Here is a 24,325-nt window from a genome sequence, read left to right as displayed (position 1 = left end):
TCACTGCGGTCCAGGTGCGGAGGGTGGCAGTGGGGTGCGTTGGTTCGACGGTTGGGTGCGGGGATGGTGTGCCGAAGCTGTTGTGGATGTCGGCAATCTTGCAGTGGAAGAACGAGGTGAGGGAGTCGCAGAGATCTTGTGAAGGGGTGATGTCGTTGTTGCTGGTTCTGTTGAGTATTATCTTGTGCGTGGATAACATAAAGCACCCTGCCCATTCGTTATAGTCACAGGTAATGCCCAATCAGCTGTAGGTCAAAGGATAGTTGAAGTAGGGGGTCACTTGAAGACTACACTGAGTATCTGCTGGAAATAGCCTTCAGGTGTAGTGGGCAAGAGGGTTTAAGTAGCAGGTGAAGGATTTGGCTTGCAGGTACACTCAGTGAAAAATGAGGGAGGGGAAATGGGTGCAGGGGGTGTCCAAGTAACATGTTGCCTTCTTTGCAAGGTCAGTCATACACAACATTCTTTGATGTAAACCATGACATTTGGTCATGACCTGCACCCAGAACATATACTACTTGACTCTATTGCACTCAATATTTGGCCATGCACAGCAGGCTCTGGTCACAGACTGTTGTATGCAGCAATACCTTGAATCCACCCCGCTTTCACATAGACTGTGCAATAGTCTCTGGATGTAAACATTAAACATAGGCGTTATAAATGTAATCATCTTTTGAATATATGTACATTCTCATCTTTTTTGCAATTCTTTTACTGTTCTTAAATGTATTTTAGAATTGGTTTGGAGTTCTTGAATTTAGAATCCTTCTCAAACCATTCTCAAAATTGATTGTCAAAAGATCCTAATTAATATGTCAGGCGCTTCTCAACACTAGTCTTTGTCTGGATGCAGGAACCAATGACACTGGGTACCCTGCCTCCAAAATGGAACCTCAAATGGGGTACCAATTAGAAATTAACAGCAAGAGTTGGATCCTGCTTTACTCATAGGAAAGGCATTGTGTAGAGCGAAGATTTAAGGAATGTTCTTGGACTACTGATGAAGGACCATGAGGTAAAGACTGCGACTGAAAGGCAGATGGGCAGGAATGTTCTAACTGGCCCCCCAAGGGGAACCTTTATTCTCCTCCAAGTCTGATGGTTAAACCCTTTAGTACCTGGCATGCAGTCATTGCCATTGTCCAACAGCAGTGGTAAACAAGACATGAAGGTCTTACACCGACATGGTGCACTGAGCTTGTAATCTGTACCCCAATGGGTGAAGAGAGCTTCAGAAGCGACATGAATCAAAAATATCCAGAATCCAAGGAACATAAAGGTACACCCAAAGTTACCGGGAATACTTCATAAGCTTGCAAAGATGGAGGGAAGAAAGTCACGAGTAATTAGTAAATAACAGATAAGAAAGATCAGGTAAGAAATTCTGGAAGCAAATTTTAAAAGCCCGATGGGGTAGCAGTGGCATTCAAATAAAGCTGTAGCAGCTACTTGACAGAAAACAAGAAGTAGCAAGGCTCACTATAAATATATGAGATCAGGGCCGACTTTAGCCCTGTTGGCACCTAGTGCGACGATGTTTGTTGGCACCCTCCCAATGACCTCCTTCTCCACAAATTCCCTCACTACCACCCTTTAACAGTGCCCCTCAATGTTTATAGCACCACCCATACCAGTGTAAGGTGTCAGATCACTTTAAATCACATTTACATTACACAGAGACAATGAATCATAAGTGTGTAAATCAGTGTATAGGAAATGTTACATCAGACAGAGGGCTACAAGGTGCAGGAGTCACAATTCTTCCCTACTAGTAGACAGTATAGTTTAAGAGTGCTTGGCCTGGAGAAACACAAACTCAGAATTTAAAATGTACCACATAGTGGGGGGTTGGCTTTACTAATAATAATTGATTTCTACTCAACTGCACCCTTTTTACAACATTAGGATAATGAAAGAATGGGAAAAAATGTGTAAGCTCTAATCTACACCTTGCAATTTCCATGTAGTTCTTTGATGACAGTTAATAGTTCACTGTTCTATATTAGGATTTAAACTTATAAACTGCAAGTAACAAAAGAATCTCTCTGACCAAAGCAGTGACCCACTGACCTATTCACAGTATATGTCCTCTGTGACCTGCATTGTACACATTCTTAGCAGGAGGCATATTTGCCCTCTGCGCTACCTTTCCATTAGTTAAAACTTCCACTAGACAAAACTCCAATCGCTCTGCAGTAGGTCCATCAATCACCAAAGTTACTTGACATTTTTACGGTTACCTGAAAATTGCTGGAGGCAAGGAACGCAGCAACAGATACTTTAAAACCAATACTGTACTTGAAAACATGGTACGCCCCCAAAGTCAGCGCCCAGTGTGGTGGCACTGATCTCACCATCCTAGAGCCGGCCTTCTATGTGATGCCAATTTGAAGTCTGGGTTAAGCTAATGTTACAGCACCTGGTGCTTGGCTTTGGCATCTTTTATGCCTGACGGGTTACTGTGTGTGCATCAGCTATAACCAGGCCGAGTACTTGTGCATGTATGTATTGTGGAGTCATGGAAGTCAGGCAGTGACAGGGAGGTCAGGCAGACAGGGGCGGCACATCCACTAGGGTGGAGATGCGTCTCCCCACTGCTTTCTTGCAGTGCGAAGCAGAAACATAAAATGGTAATAACTTGAAGTTATTGCCATTTTATGTTTGGTTGCGGGCAGGTGGGCGAGGCTGCTCTGCGTGTAGCCAGGGTAGAGGAAGAGTAGTGTGCCCACTCCTGAGGGGACAATATCTGTTTGGTCGACCCTCTGGGGCAGCCCAAATCAGCCATGCGCACTCTGATCTTCACTATGCAGGCTGCAATGCAGCCTGCATGGAGAACATGGACTCCCCGTAAGCCCCTGGCTGGGCAGTGTCCCCACCAATCACAATGCTAAATTATGTATGGTCATTATAACTATGATAAAAAATAAACTTAAAAAACCCTGATGTTTGCCACTAGGGGGAGCTTTGTTGTAGGCGTCCCTCCCAACCAAAAGCACTATTCACGGTATCAACATGATGTCACATATAAACATCAGCTTGCATTTAATGTTCTAATGCATGCAGAGACATGCACACATCCACAGAGACTATTGGTGCAATGTCTCTGTTCACCCTCCCTCGTTGGAGAGAAGTATTTGTCTTTTTCAAATAGAGGGTGGAATCTTTCAGGAAAATCTGTTTACATGAGGAGATGTGTTAATTGGTGTTAATTGACGCTTTAATCGAAGAAATCACAAACAAACCTCCTTTTCCTGTCAGGTGAGCATTAAAACATGTTCATCCTTAATGGTTTTGGAATCATGTTTGGAATCCTAACCATGTGGCACTAGAATCAGGAGGGTTTAGATCTAAATGTACAGCAGACCTCGATGCTCAAGGCAAAGGACAACAATGTTGTTTCTATTTCTATTCTCTTAAGGTGGTTTTTGTTGTAGCTTAATGGTAAGAGAGTAGTTTAGATTATGAGCAGATCCAGGTTTCCCTGAGTGTAGCATCAGCAAGGTCACATACATGGATGAGCCCAGAGATGAAAGTTGGAATAGAGAGCGCAATTCTGCAATTTCAGGTGAGCTGATGTGATGGTATATGTGAAAGCAGTGATTCTGCTGAGGGTACTTGAGCAGATTGATCTGTGACTAAAGCTCTGACATGTGGCTCTAGAAACTGTAGTAAGAGGATGTGTTGTAGACTTTATGATCATGAATTATTTAGGTGTGTGGGGCACAATAGTGATAATGTGCTTTAAAGAATTCTTTGAATATATGTGATTTCTATACGTGTTGGGCTTTCCATCTTTAGCGGCAGGTATAACAAATGTAGTGCAATGGGGCACAGAGAGGATACTGCTTTAGGTACAGAGAGCTGAAGAGTGTGGTTTGCAAACTTTGTACTTTTGGGGAAGTGAATAGGATATTTGTGCTCTGCTCAGTAGTAAGTGGCTTAAAAGAAATATCAGGTGAGTAATTATGCCTCTGATATGACTCATCCCTACTGTTAAGCCGCATTATGTGCTTTTGTTTTGGTAAATCTTGATTGAACTTGAGAATGGTTAACAGAAGAAGGCTATATTGAGAGGCACTGGTGAATAACAGGTGGATTGTGACTATGTTCCCTTTGTTCCTTATCAGTATTTCAGTCAGTGTTGGAGTAGTTTTGTTCCAGGTTATGGATCACAAATACCTTAATTTATTTGGCAAGCATTCTTTCTAGTTTGAACTCCCTACATTTAGTGTGAGTCAAATGAAGTGAAAGAGCATGTGAAAGTTGGTGAGCTAGGGGTGTTAAAGTCAGTTGAGATCATTGGCATGATATCAGAGTTAACAACCTGGTCCATGGAATAAACTTATAGCACTTTCAGGGCCTTCAGCATGTGTAAGAAATTGAGTTGGTTGACTGGGGTGTGAGTCCTGGTCAAGCAACAACCACAATCCTTGTCAGGGTAAGGCATAAGCAAACCTCAAATTAGCCTGTGCTCAACGCCCGGGTAGCTTGGCACAGAACAGTCAGGCTTAAGTTAGAGGCAATGTGTAAAGTATTTGCACAACACTTCAAACAGTAACACAGAGAGAATAACACACAAAAGGAATCCCATGCCCGAAAATAGAGCTTACATTAATAAATAAAACAAGTCCATAATCACAAAACCGGAGATATTGAATTTTAAAGGTTTCAGAGAAAATAGTGCCAAAAGGCACAAAGCGCCAAAAGTAGATATCTTGTCATGCCAGACCGGGACAAAGTCACAAGTTCAGGGCAACCACACTGAAACACGGGCCAGTCACAGGGACCCAGTTAGGCCCACTGAACAAAGTACCTTAAATCCTGGTTGCTGAGCATTGCAAGGAACTGTGTTGAGGAGGTGCCACACAGCCGGAGCGATGCATCAGTTCTTAGATCCAGTGAGGCTATGGTGTGAGGTCCTGTTGTGTCGATGCTGAGGATCCTATCAACTGGGCTTGCGATGCAAAGTCCAGCATTTGGGATGCAGCACGCAGTCAGGATAATGCACAAATTCCCATGTGCTGAAAAGCTGCAATGGGGAGTCTGGCGTCATCGTCGAAGCATCTGTCGACGGGAGATGCGAGTACCTGCTCTAAGGATGTGTCATATAGTGTTGGTTCTGAAGGCAATGTGGGTTATGGTGGTGCTGCATGTCCTTGCGATGGGTCAATCCCTGCAGCAGTGGAGATTGATCAGTTCTACTTGTGATAGCTCCACACAGCAGAGGAGATGCGTCGGTCCTGCAGGATCCACAGAGGCCGATAAAGCAGTTAAACACCATAAGCCCAATTCCAAGGGTCCAGGGCTGGTTTGACACCACTTGGTGGGTTAGAATCACAGATGTCAGAGTCCAGGTGCAGATGCAAAGTTGTAAGCCTGTTATGTCCTCGAGGCTTCAGATTAGAAGACCAACCAACTAGCCCTTGGAGTCATTCTGGGTTCAAGAGATGCAGGCCCAGTCCTTTTCACCCAGGCAAGAGAGCTTTAGGCAGCAGATCAGCACATCAAAGCAGGAGTCCAGCATAGTGCATTCCAGCAGAGTGGCAGTCCTTCATCAGTGCAGTAGTTCTTCTTTCTGGGAGGGTATCCACAGGTCCATAAGTGTACTGAAGTGATGGTATCTGAGGTCCAGTATTTATACCCAGTTGCACCTTTGAAATCGGGGAGAAACTTCTAGAGGTTTCCCTTAGAAGTACCTCTGGCATCCTGCCTTCCCTACCCTGGCTCCAAATTAGCTATTGGGGGATGTATCCCTTTCTGTGAAGTCAGAACACAGCCTATTCAGTAAGGCTGGGCAGAGCTCCTCCCTCCCATGCTGCCAGTGATGGCCCATCCAGTCACACCTAACCTCCCATTGTGTGTGGCTGTCTAGGAGGAATACACAAAGCTCAGCTGCCAACGACAACCAGCTATGTGACCAAGAAACAGGCTGCAGGCACCAAATGAGTACGGCACGAAAATGCCAAGTTTCTAAAAATGCTATTTTCAGTATGCAATTTAAAATCCAACTGCACCATAAGTTAGCATTTTAAATTGTGATTCCAGAGACACCTGACTTGAACTGGTTATCTCTTTCCATTTGGGCATTATACTTACAAAATGTAATAAGACAAATCCAATGTTCTCCTATGGTAGAGATAGGCCTTGCAGTAGCAAAACATGGACTTAAGAGTTTTCTACTACCAGGACATGTAAAACACCAAAGCACATATCCAACTTTTTTAATATATTGCACCCTTCCCTGTGGGCTGTCCGGGGCCTACCCAGGGTGACTTATATATATATTAAAAATGAAGGTTTGGGCCTAGCAGCATTTTTATTTTGCCAGATAAAAATGGCAGTTTAAACTGCACATGCAGGATCTGCAATATCAGGTCTGAGTCATGCTTAAAGGGCTACATACGTGGGTGGCACAATCTGGGTTGTAGGCCCACCAGTAGCATTTAATTTACAGGCCCTGGGTACATATAGTGCCACTTTACTAGGGAGTTAAAAGTACCATAAAAATGCCAAGTGGGTGCAAGCCAATATAACAATGTTTAGAGGAGAGAGCACATGCACTTTGCTGCTGGTTAGTAGTGGTAAAGTGCTCAGAGTCCTAAGGCCACCAAACATTAGGTCAGAAACAATGGAGGAGGAAGGCTAAACATTAGGAGGAAGGCCACACTAAGTCTGGCAGGTCTAACAGCATATCAAACAATTTAGTGAATAAATGATGGTTGAAATGTAAGGTTTGGATCTTGACATTAGTAGGTTTATATTGAGAAATGTGTAACTAACATTTCTAATTATACTAACTGCAGATCAGATAACCAGTTTTTGTCCCATAAGGGATTTTTGTATTCTTTGAGTCTACAAATAAAACAGCATATCCAGGTCTGTATGTCTTTAGTAAAAAACAGAAAAAAGGAGGTCAGTGTGAGATTATATAATTTGTTACTGGTTAAGGTTTCCAATTGGCCGCCAGGGCTCAGTGTTTGCAAAATTACCAACAGACCGCGATAAAAGCAATATCAGAGCGGTTGTTTCATGCAATATGGAGTATGATCTGATAAGAAGCTCTTTTTTAAAAAGGTGTGGTGCTCATAATAAGAACACGTGAAAAATACGTGGGCTAATGCCTTGAAAAGCACATCCAGTATGGAACATACCTAATGTGCAGCTATGTGGTATCACTCAGAAGAGAGAGAAAATCTGCTAATAAGATCACATTCTGTGTAAAGGTGTGCAGCAGTATGTCCTCACCTTTGATTAACAGCACATTGAGGTGCAAAATCACTTGAGGTGCAACATCAGTAAGTCAAGGAATTCCTTTAGGACCACAAATATTATTTTTGTGCAAAATCATATTTATGTGCATAAACAATTTTAAGTTGCAAAATTACTTTTAGGTGCTTTCACTTAGCATATGCAGGTAAGGTATGACATTACAATTTTTGTTCATTTCATTCCCATTTTCAATTTCAAAGAAATGTGTGCTTGCTGCTACAGCTAAATATACTGAATTAATTTAGATCAACTTGGCTAAGACCCCGCCATGAACAGTTTTTTTTATCAATGTCAGTTGAGTTGTCATCAGTATGGTTATGACTCATGTCATGGACTATGTCCTGAGTGATGTAATATGTGAGATCATAAGTACTGCATTGTGAGGGTGTGAGTTGTGGTTACTTTAGGGCATTTTAGATAACTATAACTGGTGGATTTCAGGAGTTCTGTTGGTTTAAAATGGTAGGTTTTAACTGATATTATCACCTAAATATAATATCCCTTTAACCTTTGTTTTGTAAGTGAATTTCTATTTTTTTATGTAAAGTAAGATTTTGTTACCAAATGTAACAACAATCTTATATGTTTGCAGTTCTGTATGACACCAGTAATGTAAGCTAAGAAATATAAAAATAGCAGCACTGCATGCTTGCCGTGTAAAAATAGGGCACTCCACTTGTACCCAACCCCTGTGGGCAGCCAGCTCCACGCATTGCACGCACTTTGGCTATGCTTGGCTACAGAGCCTGCCCTCCAGTTCCTACATTCAGTCCCTTTTGGGTAGCTAACCGCACACAGGCATGGCCTTCTGCCATGCACAGCTTGGTGTAGGTTGCAGGGCCTGCGGCAACCCCACGCTGATGCCCACCCCACTGTAAAAATAAGTGATTTCTTTCAAAGTGGACTTCATGTCAACTGACAGTCTCACACTAACAGAGATGACCAAGCTGATTCCACCCAGTGAATAAGGAGAAGATCTGGTTGTGGACAAATAAAAATGCTCTGTAACACTCTAAGAACACCACACAACTTCACCAACCGTTATGTCCCTACATATAATTCTCCAACTGGTATGCAGCATACATCCTCAACCAATAATTCCATTGTGATATAGTTCTTATAAACCTATACAGGATCTGCACGTTTAGACAACATAGACTGTGGGATTGGTGTCCATACTGATTCCATACACCCCCACCAGGTATGTTTGCCTGTATACCAGCTAGCTCATAATGCCATTGTAAACTTATCTTACCAAGGAGAGAATAGTTCTTGGCAACTATTGAACATGGCAGCTCTGTCCCATCAGGAATCGTGGAAACAGTACAGTACTTTTTGCTCAGTCATTCATGCTCACTTTGTCTCAGAGATATACACAGAATAAACGGTGGGGACGTTTTCAATAAGCCTTTATTGAACCAGCGTCATTCTAGTGTAAAATAGGTGTGCTGAAACAAACATAAGACAGGAACAGATATTAATGATTATAAGCACCAACAGGGTGAAAGGTTGGTAGATTCCTCCCATAGTGCTAAAACAATGACTGCAGGCAAGTATATAAAATGAATGTATGACATAATATCGACAGACAGAATATCTACATACAAAAATATCGACACAAAAATATCGAAATCAAAAATATCGAAATTATATCTACATAATGGTAAGTACAAAAATATCGAAAAAATAATATCGTTGTACAAAAATATAGAAATAAAAAATATTTTTTAAATGTATTAATAATAATTTAAAATTAATTTAAAAATACATATAATTTTACAAATATTAACGCATGTTTTTACAACGCAGATACTTTTACAACGCATACCATTACAACGTAAGTATTGGTAAGTATATAATAATTTTTTATGTAAATTAATTAAAATTAATATAATATAATTTAATTTAATTTAATTTAGTTTAATTTAATTTAATTTAATTTAATTTAATTTAATTTAATTAATTTAATTTAATTTAATTTAAATTTAATTTTACTTTAATTTTTACACTGTACCCCTGTAGCCCAAAAACCCAAAACTGACCCTGAACCCTAAAAATACCCCTTTTCCAAAAAACTAAAAACTGACCCTGAACCCTAAAAATACCCCTTTACCCAAAAACTAAAAACTGACCCTGAACCCTAAAAATACCCCTTTACCCAAAAACTAAAAACTGACCCTGAACCCTAAAAATACCCCTTTACCCAAAAACTAAAAACTGACCCTGAACCCTAAAAATACCCCTTTACCCAAAAACTAAAAACTGACCCTGAACCCTAAAAATACCCCTTGACCCAAAAACCCAAAACTATAACATTTTAAATATAATTATATACTTACCAATACTTACGTTGTAATGGTATGCGTTGTAAAGGTATCTGCGTTGTAAAAACATGCGATGTAAATGCATGCGTGGTAATAGTTTTTGCGTTGTAAAAGTTTCGTTGTAATGGTAGTGCGCTGTAAAAGTTGCGTTGTAATGGTTGTTTCCCTATAAACACACAACCCACTACACATAAATAAATGAAATCATTTAATCACTTAATAATTATTAATTACCAATTAATTATTAAATAACAATATCAAAAATTAATACATTAAAAATATTAACACATTAACTCTAATAATTTAATTTACTACTTAATATTATTTCATTACAAATTAATTATTAATTAACAATAACACTAAATTAAATATATTAGCACAATAAATCTAATTAATGTAATTAACTAATTAGTTTCAATTAATTACAAATTAATTATTAATTAAAAAATATTTAAAAATATATATTAATTATTTAATTATTATTAAATTACTTCCCACCCTATTCCCCTATAAACCCACAACCCGCTCTAATACTAAAACGCAAAATGTTAACATAATTACTAATTTTCAAACATACATTTCTAAACATATTTAGCAAACATATAAACAACATAATAAAATACATAACACTAAACAACAAAATTTCGATATTACTAACATACATACCTTAATCTCGATATTCTGTCTGTCGATATTATGGCACATCGATATACTATACCATCGATATTAAAACATCGATATTATTGTATATCGATATTTTAATTTCGATATTTTGTCTGACTACCATATAAAATACCTGACAATAATAATACGCACTCCCACGAGGCGACTCTAACTAGAAGTACCTAAGTGTACCTAGCATGTATATAAGTGTAGAGCCAAGTATCCCTCTAGAATAAAGGCAACCCCATTACCTGAAGTGAGAGACTGTGGGACCCGGTCTTGGTCTCTAGATGGACACCCTGCGAGGGATGTCAGACCACTGCGAGCTGGAGTGTCTGCATGCAGGAGCCTCAGCGTCTTGAGTCAGTGTGTCAGCATGGAAGTCCTTTTTCTCCTCTCCTTGCCTCAGCAAAGATATGGTGTTTATATACCCAAAGTGGTACCCTCAGGGGATCTACCTTGCTGTGTCATGTCGGACTTAGGATGACGGAAGTAAGGACTCTTATACATAGTTATTATGCAGGAGATGGTAGTCCTGTTGAGATTCCAAGAATCCAAATGTATAATGAATGAGGCTACTTTTCATGGAAATCCCCATGTCCTGTAAGCAATACCGTGACTAGGTAATAGGTCAATCCCAAGAACCGTTATGTAGAGTAATGGCAGGGGAAATATAGGTAAAAGGTTTTGTTGCTACCTGAGCATATATTAGGGTGCCTATATGAAGTATAACACCATATGTCTTTAAAGAGATTAATCAAGATATTTGTGATACATTGTAAACCGGAGAGCACATCAGAGCTAGCATCTCAGACTACAATATCTCTAAGTGTGAGAAGGATAAAGGAGAGAGAAAAGAAAGAACAATTTCATTGGAGGATTGTGTAGGTAAAAAATATTAGACCCCTAATTGAAAGTACACACCTTGGTAACAGTATTGCTATAAAACAAGGGAAGAACAGCCTGGGTTTACAGAAAAAGGCAGCCAATCATATGAAGCTACAAGTATTGCATAACAATGAACTTGTGAGGTGACATTATAACCTATGCTGCGAAGTTCACTTTAAAGAAGGTAAAAGAAGGTCACAGAATAAAACAAACCTGAGCTTTTACAAGCAGTGGTGAAGAAAAGCTGAGCACAATCCTGCCACTACAGAGCGAATCTTTTGAAAGCTCAAAAAGCTGAAATGACACTATCCAACACTTTGCGAAAAAGGTAAAGAGAAAAAAGAAGTTACATTTCACCTTGATCTACTGTGAGGTAGTACATTTGCGGAATATGCTGATAGGTGTATTATTGTTTAAGTGATATACCATTTGAAAATGATAGAAATTGAGAGGATAAATAAAAGTAAATGTATGGCTTACCATTAATAAAAAATAGGAATGTGGGAAGCTCTGAAAAGCAAGAGAAATGCACTACACTATTAGAATAAAGTAAAGGCAAGATAGGAGAAAAATATGAAGAGGAATATGTTATTTGTTTCTACAAAACATATTTATATTTTAATGTACAGTGTTGTGACAGTACATTTCTGGTTTAAAATGCAAGCTCTTCATTTGTTCAAGACACTAGTCGGTGAATTATTATAGATATTGTACTTTGATAAAGTATATATAAATTGAGAAAATGTCATAAAAACAAGTAAGGCAGAAAAGTGCAAACAGCATAGTCTTCTTTGTACGGAGAAAACTGATTTACTTTTGAACATTTCCTGGTATGACGTATTATAATAGGGGTCTGATTACGAATGTTCCATTCGCAAAAAGTGGTTACAAGTTGCCCACAATTTTGAATAATAATGGGTTGCAATTTGACCTACTCATTAATACGTATGAGGCAGGTCAGTAATTGTGGCCCACTATGGTTGGCTAAAGTCACTGGGATGGTGTCCTGCCCTGTTTAGCAGACCACAATATCTGCAATCACTTTTTAAAAAGCAACACTTTTTTTTAATGCAGCACGTTTTCCTAAAATGATAACTAGGTGCACTGAAAACAAATGAAAAATTTACTTTTAAAAATTGATTTTCTAGTTGTGAGAGGTATGCACCTTCTCCAAGCAGGAACGATAATCTTATTCAGGGTATGCTATAACACACTCTAAATTATCCTGTGCTCACCCTGTGGTAGCTTGGCACACAGCAGTCAGGCTTAACGTAAGAGGCAATATGCAAAGTGTTTCTGCAACACATCAAACAGTAAAACAATGAAAACACTTCAAAAAGAGTCTACACCATGATAGAAAATAGAGAATAATGTTATAAATAAAACAGGACCTAAATCGCGATAATCTAATCAGTAGAAGTTGAGATATGAATTTTTATAGATGAAATTAAAAAATAGCGCTCAAGAGCAGTAAGCGCTAAAACAGTTAATAGGTTGCCAAGGACAAGGAGAACGTCAAGAGTTCAGGCCAACCGCAATGGAGAGTGGGCTGGATACAGGGCCCGCGCATGGCTTTCTGTGCAAAAGTACCTTGATTCTGGTCACAAACAATGAGATGCGGGGTGCAGCCAAGCAATGCGTAAGTGATCCCCACGCAGTTGGGTTGATGCACCAGATTTCTCCATGCAACAGGGGAGATGCATCGGGTTTGTAAGCGATGCATCGGTTTTAAGGTGTGGTGGTTCTGACTGCGATGCACCAGGCTTCTCCATGCTGTAGAGGTGATGCATTGATCTTCTCCATGCGTGGCAGTGATGCTTTGATTCTGAAGCTACGGATCCAGAGACAATGTGGCGGTTCTGAGTGTGATGCATCCATCTGATTCTCGCAAGGGCAGCGATTCTTCACTTCCAATCAGTGCAACTGTGTTGGTCCTTCTGTTCTGGCACATGCAGAACTTTATTCTCACTTCCACTGGCACAGGACTGGGTTGACACCACTTGATATAGCAAGACTTGAAGCAAGTAAATTCCAGGTGCCGTTTGTAGGTTGAAGAGAAGTCTTTGATATCCCTGAGACTTCAGAACAGGAGGCAAGCCAACAGGCCCTTGGAGATACTTAGGTTCTGGTATGCAGAGATGCAGGTCCAGTTATTCTCACTACCAGGCAAGAAGGTAGCAGGCTAGCACAACAAGGCAGTCCAGCAAGGGGTCAGTCACTTCAGCAGCATAGCAGTTCTTCCCCGTAGATTTCTCCTCAGTTCCCGAAATGCTCTGAGTTGGTGTTGTCAGAGGCCCAGCACTTACTCACAGTTGGACCTTTGAAGTGGGGGAAACTTCAAAGAGATGCTTCTGAAGTGCACATGTCCGTGCCTTTCCTACCCCGGCTCCAGGCTCACTACAGGGGGATATGAAGCCCTTTGTGTGGGGACAGGACACAGCCCTTCCAGGTGTAATGTCAGCTCCTCCCTTCCATCCTGCCCAGGATGGCCCATCAGGATATGGAAGGCCCATCGGACAAGCATTCAGAAATAGGCAGAAGGCACCAAATAGTTATAGTAAGAAAATGGCAACTTTCTAATTGCAATTTAAAATCCAACTTAACCATAAGTTGTGTTTTTAAATGGAGATTCCAGAGACACCACATTTTAGGGTCCTATCTCTTCCCAACTAGAGATTATACTTACAAAACAAAAAAGGCAATCATAATGTTATCCTATGGCAGAGATAGGCCTTGCGGTAGTGGAAAACAAACGTATGAGTATTTCACTATCAGGACATGTAAAACTTACAAGCTACATGTCCTACTTTTTAAAAACACTGCACTCTGCCCATCGGCTGTCCAGGGCCTACCTTAGGGGTGACTAACATGTAATAGAAAAGAAGGTTTGGGCCTGGCAAGTTGGTTAACTTGACAGGTCAACAAGGCAGTTTAGAATGGCACACTAAGGCCCTGCAGTGTCAGGCCTGAGACATGTTTACAGGGCTACTTAAGTGGGTGGCACAATCAGTGCTGCAGGCCCACTAGTAGCATTTAATGTATAGGACCTGGGCAAATACAGTGCACTTAACAAGGGACTTATAAATAAAGTAAATATGCCAATCGTGGATATGCCAATGTTACCATGTTTTAAGTATAGACCACATGCATTTTAACACCAATGTTGTAGTGGTAGAGAGCCCAGGTTCCTAAAGCCAGGAAAAATGAATTCAGCAAAAACAGTAAAACAGGAGGTCTTAAGGCAAAATTTCAGGGGAAAGAAGATCAAGGCTGTCATTTCTAACATAAACAAATCTTTTTTAGGAGTAGGCAATGGTCCATGAAGCCCTGCCTACTCCTAAAAAACATTCTTGTCAATATTCATATTTATTTATTTCGTATTTTTTATAGCGCGAACATGACCCTGTCGGGGGTATCAGAGCACTTTACAGAGATGTCTCAATAATAGAACCATTTAAAACCATAGATTGCAGAAAACAAACAAACTCTTTACAGCAATACATTTCGGGAAAGCGCATAACAGATATATCCGAAGCGCCATTATATCACCCCATCATGTATGTTACAAATGTGTCCTCTTAAATTAGTGAAGAGAGATGCTGGAGTGAGAATGGAACAGATGTGGAGAGAATATATCCAGAGTAAATGATGTCAGGACTCATTGTAGAAATTTTCCCATATAGAACAATTTAACTTCTTTTTTGAATGCTGCAGTGGATGAAATTCTTCTAATGCTAGGGGGGAGAGTGTTCCAAATTCGTGGTGCTGCCCCAGAGAACGCTCGGTCATACGTTTTTTTCTTACAAAACGAGCTGGTTGCAGAAGAAGATTAAGGGGTCCTCTGCGGATCCCTTCCCATCTGCAAATGGCTTACCATCAAGTTTTAATTAATGGTAACATATTTGTGTTTTGCAATCAGATTTCAGTTGCAAAACATTAATGCATCTCTTAAGGAATCAATATTTAGAGGGGGTGCCAATAACATACCGGTCCAAATAGCGCTTCAGGAATGTTTTCTTAACCCAATGAATGATTTCTGAATCAGAAAATTACCCACCAAAATGATTTGCAGAGGTGAACCCTCACATTTGCTGAATCTGAGGGTTTGCAACTATTAAATTATTTCAGAAACCAGACTGCAGATGTTCAAGGAACAAGGGAGGCATATGTTGAAGCCTGTTGTGGCTAAAATGTTTTGCAAGAGATCCTTCATGTAAAAAACTAGAATTAAAGAAAGAGTAATGTTTATACCATTCAGTAACTCTTTAAAAGTCCAGAATTTTGTAGCATCCAAAACATATGACAAATCTTATGCATTATGTGAATGCTGTAAAAAGAACTTGGGAGCAAAGCCAAAAGATATTTTTTAAGAAATCGCTAATGACGGCAAAGTATGGTGAGTAGAGGAGAATGTTGTCACACCGTTGGGGTACTCGATTTGCAAGGTGGGCATGGCAAGGCCCGTAGCTGAAGCCAGATTCGAAGGCCGCTGCCGTCGATGCGGCCACTCAAACCCAGCTCCAGTTATAATTGCTCTCCCTTGCGGTTGTGGGCACACCTTTTGGGTGGGTGATGATAGCTGTCAGAGGGGAACTCGGCTATGCCATTGTCCGCAAGTCAGCTTAGCGACTTAGAGTCGTAGCACTATTGTTTGGCTTGGACAATCAAGGGGTCAGCTACTCAATCAGTTACTCTTCCACTGTCACTGGAAAATTGCACCTTCAGCTGTGATTGAGTGCGGGTCCCCAGGGGTGATGGCATCCAGCATCTAGGAAGCCAGGAAATTCCACTCATCATTGCACCATACCAATGCTCCAATCAAGACTGAAGTGAATTTCACTGAGTCCTAGGTGAGGAGGCAAGGAGGAGAGGCGGTGTTGACGGAGATGGGAGTGAGGCAGTGTGAGGTTGTGAGGTGGCATGTGCATAGGCATTAGGCAGCCCTCTCATGCTGAGCGGAAGCTAATGTTAGGCCGGCTCGGCTTGCTCACACAGGGGTTTTCCTTACATCACCTCCATTCTGTCCTGCTGTATTTATATAGGTGAAAGCTGAAAGCCAGACCTAGCCTCTCAGACCCAGCCATCTATTTATATCACCAGTCTGTATACAGCGCTCCTCATTTAAGGCTGTCATGCCAGTTTTATGAAGTTTTCTAAGCTTTGAAACACTTGACAGGCTTTAAAGGTCCCAAAGGCTCCAAAAGCTCTTTCAGATTGCTTGCGACCCTTCCCTATGAGGTAAGGTGATGCTGCACTTACTTTCCAAGTGTACTGGATGTTAAGGCTTTTCTATAGGCCCTTGGCAGACGTTTTTATGGTGCCATCTTGGGCCAAGTCTAAGGGAATATTATTGAAGAACAGGATAACTCAGGGCAACTGAGGGAGAGTATCATGTGATCTAGCAAGTTCTGCTATGCCATTAAACCAGCCTGCAGACAAAGCAACAAGGGGCGATGTAAAAATAAAAGCAAAAATCATAAAATGGACACCACCAAGGACGAGCTTCGGGAGGGTAAGGCAGCCATCGACTCAATGAGCCAGGATGGAGTATTTCCTCACCTGCTGTAAAAAATTGAGAATAACTGACTATTTAAAGCTCACCACGAACATTGATAGTATGCCACTGCTGCACCTCCTGATCTAAGCAAACTAAGATTTTCAATCATCTAGTGATGCAGGGCCTTATTCCAGTAAATAGGATGCCATTCACTGCTCAAGCCACAGTGCATTTAACTGGTTTCCATGCGGCACACTCCATTAATGCCCCTGGACTTGAGATTCTGCATGGAGGGGTGCTGCAGTCATCAGTGAAAGGAGGTATTCCCATAGATGGGGCAACTTCTGCGATTAATTCCCGGTTGCAGGCTTGCCACAGGTCTGCCCATTGGTAGGTCAATGACACAGCCCCTACTTTGAATATCCGCTCCTGTTACAGAGATAGAATGGATTCTCCTTACTCCCTTTGGTCCGTCTGAATTGAGCCTGAGCAGGACTATCCTGAGAGAGACCATAATTATTTGCCACTCCCTTAAAGTTACCTATTGCTAAACTGCATTCACCACCAGAGCAAATATCTCAAGCTTATCCAGAATCATCTCCCTTGATTCACTTTCAAAGAGCTTTTGGGGAATTACCTCCTATTCTATCTGAACAAATTCAATGTGGGAAGGATTGTGCTGTTGTGCAGGCTGAGAAAACAACTCAAACAGTAGGATTTGCTACACTAATGGTAGAAAGCAAAAGAGATGGGCATACTGATAGTACTGCCTACCCCGCTTCTCTGAGTACACCACTTTGGCACTCTCTTCTACACAGCCTGGATGCAATTTCTTTGGCTCTTAAATTTCACCGCAATAGATTAGCAAATTCCCAGGGAGTACCCACGACTCCTACATCTTCCAAAACAGTGGAATCTATGATCACCTGACTGTGGGGGAATTTGGCGAAGGATACTTGCTAGGTGAGACACTGTGTGGAATTCACTTGAATCGTATTACTGGTGGATGTGTGTGGGCATGTGAGTAATGTCAATTTTTTATTACTAATAGGGGACAGTGCATATGCCCTCCGGTCCTTCATCCTCACACCCTACCTCAACCCAACAACACCAAGTCAGAGGAGATACAACAGGGCACACAAAACAACTAGAAACATTGTGGAGCGCACCTTTGGCATGTGGAAGAGCAGGTTTTGCTGTCTCCATAAAAGTGGAGGGGCCCGCCAATACACACCAATCACCTGCTGCAAAATGATTGCAGCCTGTGCAATGCTGCACAACCTGGCGGTCAAGAAGGGCACAGAAGTGGAAATCTCAGATTATGAGGACCATGACGACGAGGAAGCAGTCCCCGAACCACACACATCTGGTGGACGAACATCAACTGATGGCAGACACAGACGGGAAGAGGTCACACGCAACTATTTTTAAGTAAGTAAGGAGACAAAGACAGGCGTAGTATGCTACAACACTAGTTTAATTTTGTAATAACGTTTGTTTTTTAAAGCACAAAAGTGCAACAAAAAGCATTTAACTGCAATGCTCTCAGTTCTGGTTAAGTTCACCATGAACTGTGAAAGTTATTTCCTTGCCCGCTTCCCAGTAACACTAGTAGGTTGTTCAACCTGCTCACTGTCTTGCTGGCCTGTGGCCTCAGAATGACGCGTGCTCCTCCTAGTTTCAGTTGCAGGGGTGCTTCCAATGCTGCTCCTGCTCGTGCTCTTCTCACTTATAGGAACATCCAGAGCAGCTGTGTGTGCAGTTTGTGCATTCAACAGCGCCTCAAGGGCACTGGTCATCCTGCCCATGCCCCTGGTGACCTCATTAGTGTTTTGTGTCATGGCCTCCTGCATGTTGGAGCTCCTCCTGCATAACAGGGATGTGGCAGTGGCCAGGCGGTTGATGGCTGTACTTTGGACATGGGCACGACGCCTATCCCTGTGCCTTGCAGCAACATCATTGTCTATTTTGGTGCATAGTAGCTGCACCGAGTTGTTCCTTCCCCGCATCCCTGCTGCCATCTCCTTGTTGGCCTGTACCATCTCCTTGTTGACCTGTACCATCTCACTGATGCCCTTTCCTATCTCTCCCATGGGACTATTCAGGGACCTCAGCTGTCGTTGTTATGCCTGGATGGCTCTTCCCTGCATCCTTTGTATCCGCACCATGCTCCCCTCCAGACCAAGGAACACACTTCCACCCTCAACTGGTGCATCTGCTGGCCTTTCTTGCACTCTGCGGCATCTTGCAGTACCATGGCCCATCCCTGCACTGGAGTGTGTTGTGCCAGGGCTCACTGCTACAGGCAAGTTCTGTTGTCCGTCACCCTCCATGTCAGCTGCTACGGACTCAAAATCGGGGAGTGGAGCCACATCATGCCTCCTACCTGGTTGTGATGGGGGTATGACATCATGCTGTGATGCTGGCATATCTGATGATGACAGCAGGAGAGGGGACTGTGATCTACTAGGGGACGCCAGCAACTCTTGGGCCATTTCTGTGTCCTGGGCAGGTGGATGGCTACTTGATGCAGCTTTCTCCTGTGGTACATTGGGGGTACTTTGTCCTGCATCCTGACTCTCCTCCCTCTCAGGTGATGTCCCTTCAGCCTCCTGCGAGCGCCTGTGAGACGTTTCACCTGTGGACATATGAGCGTACATTAGCTAAGCGCTACTGTCTCACAGTCACTACAATTAAATAATTATCACATTGGCCATGTTCTGCATGCAGTCATTACATGTACTAATTGGTTGGTGTGCTGTTTGACCTGTCCTTACATTTCCTGTCTACATATCACATCATGCATTGGCCCTGTATATTGCTAGCAGTACTGGACTTGGGTTCACTTGCCCACTAAGGGTACAGGTAAGGGTGTTGCTCTTGAGGGGAATGCAGTGCATTTGTCTTACCTTTTTTGCTTGCAGCTTTGGCGGAGCTGTCTACTACTCCCAGTCCGCAGACGCTGTCTGGTTCCAGGGTTGAGGCCACCATCTCCTCCAGGTCAGTCAGGGGGGGTGCTGGGTTCTTGCCTCCGCCTGTTTTTGATGCCTGCTTGTGTTGTTCTGCCATTTTCTTCTTGGTTTGGCTCCTCAGGTCATAAAAACGTTTTTTTAGGCCATCTATGTCCCTGGTGGTGACCCCCACGGCATTTACTTTCTCCATAATGTCCAGCCAGATTTTTCTTTTGGCTGATTCAGCCACAGTGAGGGACTGCCTGCCAAATAATTTGTGGCGCACCTTGACCACCTCCTCCACAAGGACCTGCAGCTCCATGCTGCTGAATTTCAGCTTCCTCCTCCTCTCAGGCTGCTCTTTTTCTTGGCTGCTTGTCATTTTTCACTTTTATAAGTGCTCCAAACCCTTTCTGTTGCTCCTGCACTCTGCTCAGCTCCAACTGCCTTTCCAGAAGCTTCTAATTAGTTGCAGCTGCCTGTGTAGCCACTTCATGGTAGGGAGGGGGAGGATGGTGGCACCTGATTGGCTGGCTACTTGAGTTTCACTTTTGTTAGCTTTCCGATTCGGAATTTACCGAATCGGTATTTACCGAATCGGTAAATACCGAATCGGTATTCCCTATTCATTCCTATGGGCCTTTTGGCCTATAGAAATGAATGGGGAATACCGATTCGGTATTTACCGATTCGGTAAATACCGATTCGGTAAATTCCGATTGTCCGACACCGAATGTTACCGAATCGGTATTTTTTACCGATTTTTTACCTACATCCCATTTTCCGATTCGGTAAAATTCAGTATTTTAGAATCGGTAAAATGGATTTACCTACATCTGGCCCTAAATGCTGAACTCAGCCTAACACTGGGCAAAACAAGAGATGAGTGCTTGAGTCCGGCCTTTGGTTGCACCCTACTTAAAGCTACCACGTTGTCTATACAACAGGCTTTACCTGTTGCGATTAAAGTGAGTCACGTGAAAATGCCTTTCAGGCAGTCTAACTTTAATAGGAGGTACTCCTGTTATCTTTCTCTCAATCCTCGTGATAGGTAATCTCCACCCCAGGGTTACTTAAATTCCCCAAATTGCACAGATCAGAAGCTGGTGCTTCTTTTCTGGAATGTAGCAGGTCTCAGGTCTTAAAGCAACAAGGTCTTGTGGGTTGATTTTACAGAGACGTTTACAATTGCCTGTCCGCAAGAAACCTGGGTCACAGCACCACTACATCTAAACAGCTTTAAGACTTTCTATATTGCTGCCACTCCATCTTCTTCGGGTAGACCCATGGGAGGTTTGGTAATCTACCTCTTAGTCATGGCACATACTAGAAAAAAATGTATAAAGGAGATACACCCTTTCACAAATTGCTTGGCTTTGAATTCAGAGACACGCGAAAGACTAGGCATTATTAACTTTTACAATAACATTCCTTCTGCTGACAGAGCTAGAATTCTGTCTGGGCTGGATATGGATATATTCTCAGAGGAGGCAAATATTTGGACATTTTGTGGTGGGATTTCAAGGCCGACCTACGCCCCACAGCACTTCCAGATGTTTGTGGGGTTTTATATGCAGCTGAGTTATCACAGTCCCACTTCATGCATGACGCCTATGGCAGTAGCCTTAATCTTATCTTGACACAGCATAATTTGGGTTTTGCTAATGAATCTTGCAGAAATAATCTACCTTTTTTTTTAATACATTTGTGGGAAAAGAAGAGGGCTCCACCATTGATTTTATTCTTTACTAGGTAAATTTAGACCCCTTTATTGGGAACTTCACCACTCACATGACTCCTTTTAGTGGCCATCTGCCGCAAAGTTTATCTATTGTTATTTCCTCTTGGCAGAGTACTTTTCACAGTAACAGGTGTGTAGCACACATCTCTGTTATTCACAAAAAGGGCTTGAGGATTAAGTGGGAATCCATGCACATCAAAGCCTTCATGTAAAAATTGGTGAAGGATAATCGCACTTTTGATAAATATTTGTTTGGATGAAGAAGCAAACCCTAGTCATATTATTGAGGCCTTTTCATCTCTTTCAGAGGCAACGAAAGCTGCGCTTGACAGGCCCCATATTCCACGTTCAGGGAATCAGAAGGGCTGGCTCAATAAAGAATGCTCAAACACTTCTAAGGCACTCATGGTCGATCACCAAAAAACACAGATTACTGCAAGCAGTGGCCCAGTGAAGGAAAGTCTATTGGAAGGCACTGAAGGCCAAGAAAAATACCCTATAATGAAAGCCTGAGAGGATCTTGAGGAAGCTATCCATAAGAAATATATTATGGAATTTTGGGGCATTGTGAACAGGCCCTTCCTAAGTGAGGTTGATGAACCCTCCTTAGAAATTGCTATACTAGAGCAGGAGTGGATATCTTTCTTTGGACAGGTCTACTCCATGGGATTTGGGGAGGAAGAGATGAGTGTATCCAAGCATATTCCTTGTGCATTTTCGAGGGGTAACTTCCTGCCCTAATATCTTCTGTGTTATTACAAAGTGCTGGAGGCTATTGGAACACGCCCTAGCTGTAAAGCCCCTGGCCCTGATGGGGTTCCTCTGGACCATTAAAGAGCCAGTTGGAACTTTGTGCATCACTGGTTACAAATGTTCTTCAGGCGTTAAGCTGCTCTAGCACACTACCTACTGGTCACAATCAATCATCTTCTCCATTTTTTTTTAATAAATCTTTTTATTAACATTTTAAACAACATAAAAGGCTTTGGGTGACGGATATGCGAGCATAACATTTACATATACTTTTCCATGTCCAGCATACTATGTAGGATTTTACACCGGGTCAGGTGACTCCAACGGCTCAGCTTCTTCCACAGTAGGCGGAGGAGTACAAATATCCCCCCTATATGAATTCCATGCACCCCAGATTTCCCCCCATTTTTGGGGTAGACCCCTAGCCACAAACACAGATCGCTCTCTAAACATGCACCAATCAAGATCTTCCATCCATTTCCCTATCTGTGGCACCTGGTTAGCCCCCCATAACTGTGCAATATTGCGCTAGGCTATCATGCATGCCAGTGTCACCCATTGTTTCCTGTGTGTGTTTAGGTCACTCGGCTCCAATACATTAAGGATACATCTTCGAGCCTCTATCTGCACGTCCACCCCCATAACCTCACATATCTTGCCATGTATTTATACCCAATAGTCCTGTATGTTTGTGAAATGCCAAAGGATATGTATGAAGGTACCCGTCTCCCCACAGCCTCTACGACACCCCCATCTGTCGCTAAACCCATCTTTACTAGCCGGGGACCCGTTACATAGGAACGGTGCAGGATCTTCAATTAAACTAGCCTTAGCCTCATTGGGACCGCTACCACCCTGGGGGAAGACACCGCCTCTCTCCAATCTTCATCTTCCATCACAAAGCCATCCTCACTCCATTGACCTCTAAGTTGAACCAATGGGTCCTCTGTGTGGTTAATTAGCTTTTTGTAGATCAATGAGAAAGTCTTAGTAGGGAGGTCACCATCCAACACTCGATCCTCCAACAGGGAGGCCTCTGGGAGCTCAGTCCCCGGGGGGATCCTTGCCCCCAAAGCATGCCTAATCTGCAAATAACAGAATCTTTCGCTCTCCCGTAACTGGTGCCTGTCTCGCAGTGCTTCAAACGTGAGAATCCCATCCTTTCCCCACATATCTTTAACCTGAGAGATCCTGATAAGATCCGATCTATTGAACCCCTTCAATTTCCAAAGACTCCCGAGGTCCTCCGAACTCCACAGCGGGGTGGCAAGCATGATCTTATTATCCCACTTGAGGTGCTGGTTGGCTGTGTGCCACACTTGAACCGCATGTGCTGCTGGTCCCACTAAGCGAGGCCGTTTCTTTCTGGCATACAGAGCCCTCGTATAATCTCCACCGGGTAGCTGGCCCCTGTCCATCGCGTACCCAGGATCTCTCGGCAATCCGTAAACCACATGATTGATCGCCGCTAGCTGGGAGGCCCAATAATACTTCCTGAGGTCCGGACGTCCGATCCCTCCATCATACCAGGGCAGGGTAAGTTTGTTGAATGCGATCCGCGGTCTGCCTTCCCAAAGGAGCTGCCTCTGGAGAGACTCTATTTCTCTGAAATACGAGGGAGGCACTGGCTCCAGTGCATTCTGGAGAACATCTAGAAAGCGGGGAAGAGCCATCATCTTGAACAATACAGCACGCCCTAGCAGGGAAAGCGGCAACACCCTCCACCTTGCTACATCTCTACGGAGCCTGTCCAGCGGTGGCCTAAGGTTGTTATCAAATCGCAGCCCTGAGTCCTTAGTTACATTAATGCCTAGATACCGAAATCCCACCGACTCCACCTGCAAGGAGCAGGATTCCGGGACCTCCGGATGTTCTCCGCTGAGGAAAAACAATACCGATTTCCCCCAATGATGGCAAAGCCTGAATATCTACCAAATATAGTGGAGAAGTGTGGCTCACTGGTTAGAGGAGGCAGACCCGGACGCTGAGATCAGACCCGGGACCAGGGTTCAATTCCCGACGCGGCAGGGTCTTGAGCCCAAAATGTCCACGGACTCGGTAATTCGTGCTTCGGTGCCTACTCGAATCACAGGTTCACACTCTGCAACTCTGGGCAATAGCTTGCTTAATCTCCACTACGGCCCCCCGCGGCGGGATGCCTGGCTTTCACCTTGGGGATACCCAGTAGGGGTTATCTCACAAGGAAAAACCAGGACGGGTTCCCAATGCAAAGCGC

This window comes from Lissotriton helveticus, chromosome 8 (assembly GCF_964261635.1).
Source record: "Lissotriton helveticus chromosome 8, aLisHel1.1, whole genome shotgun sequence".
In the NCBI taxonomy this organism is placed as follows: domain Eukaryota; kingdom Metazoa; phylum Chordata; class Amphibia; order Caudata; family Salamandridae; genus Lissotriton; species Lissotriton helveticus.
This window is presented reverse-complemented; position numbering follows the sequence as displayed.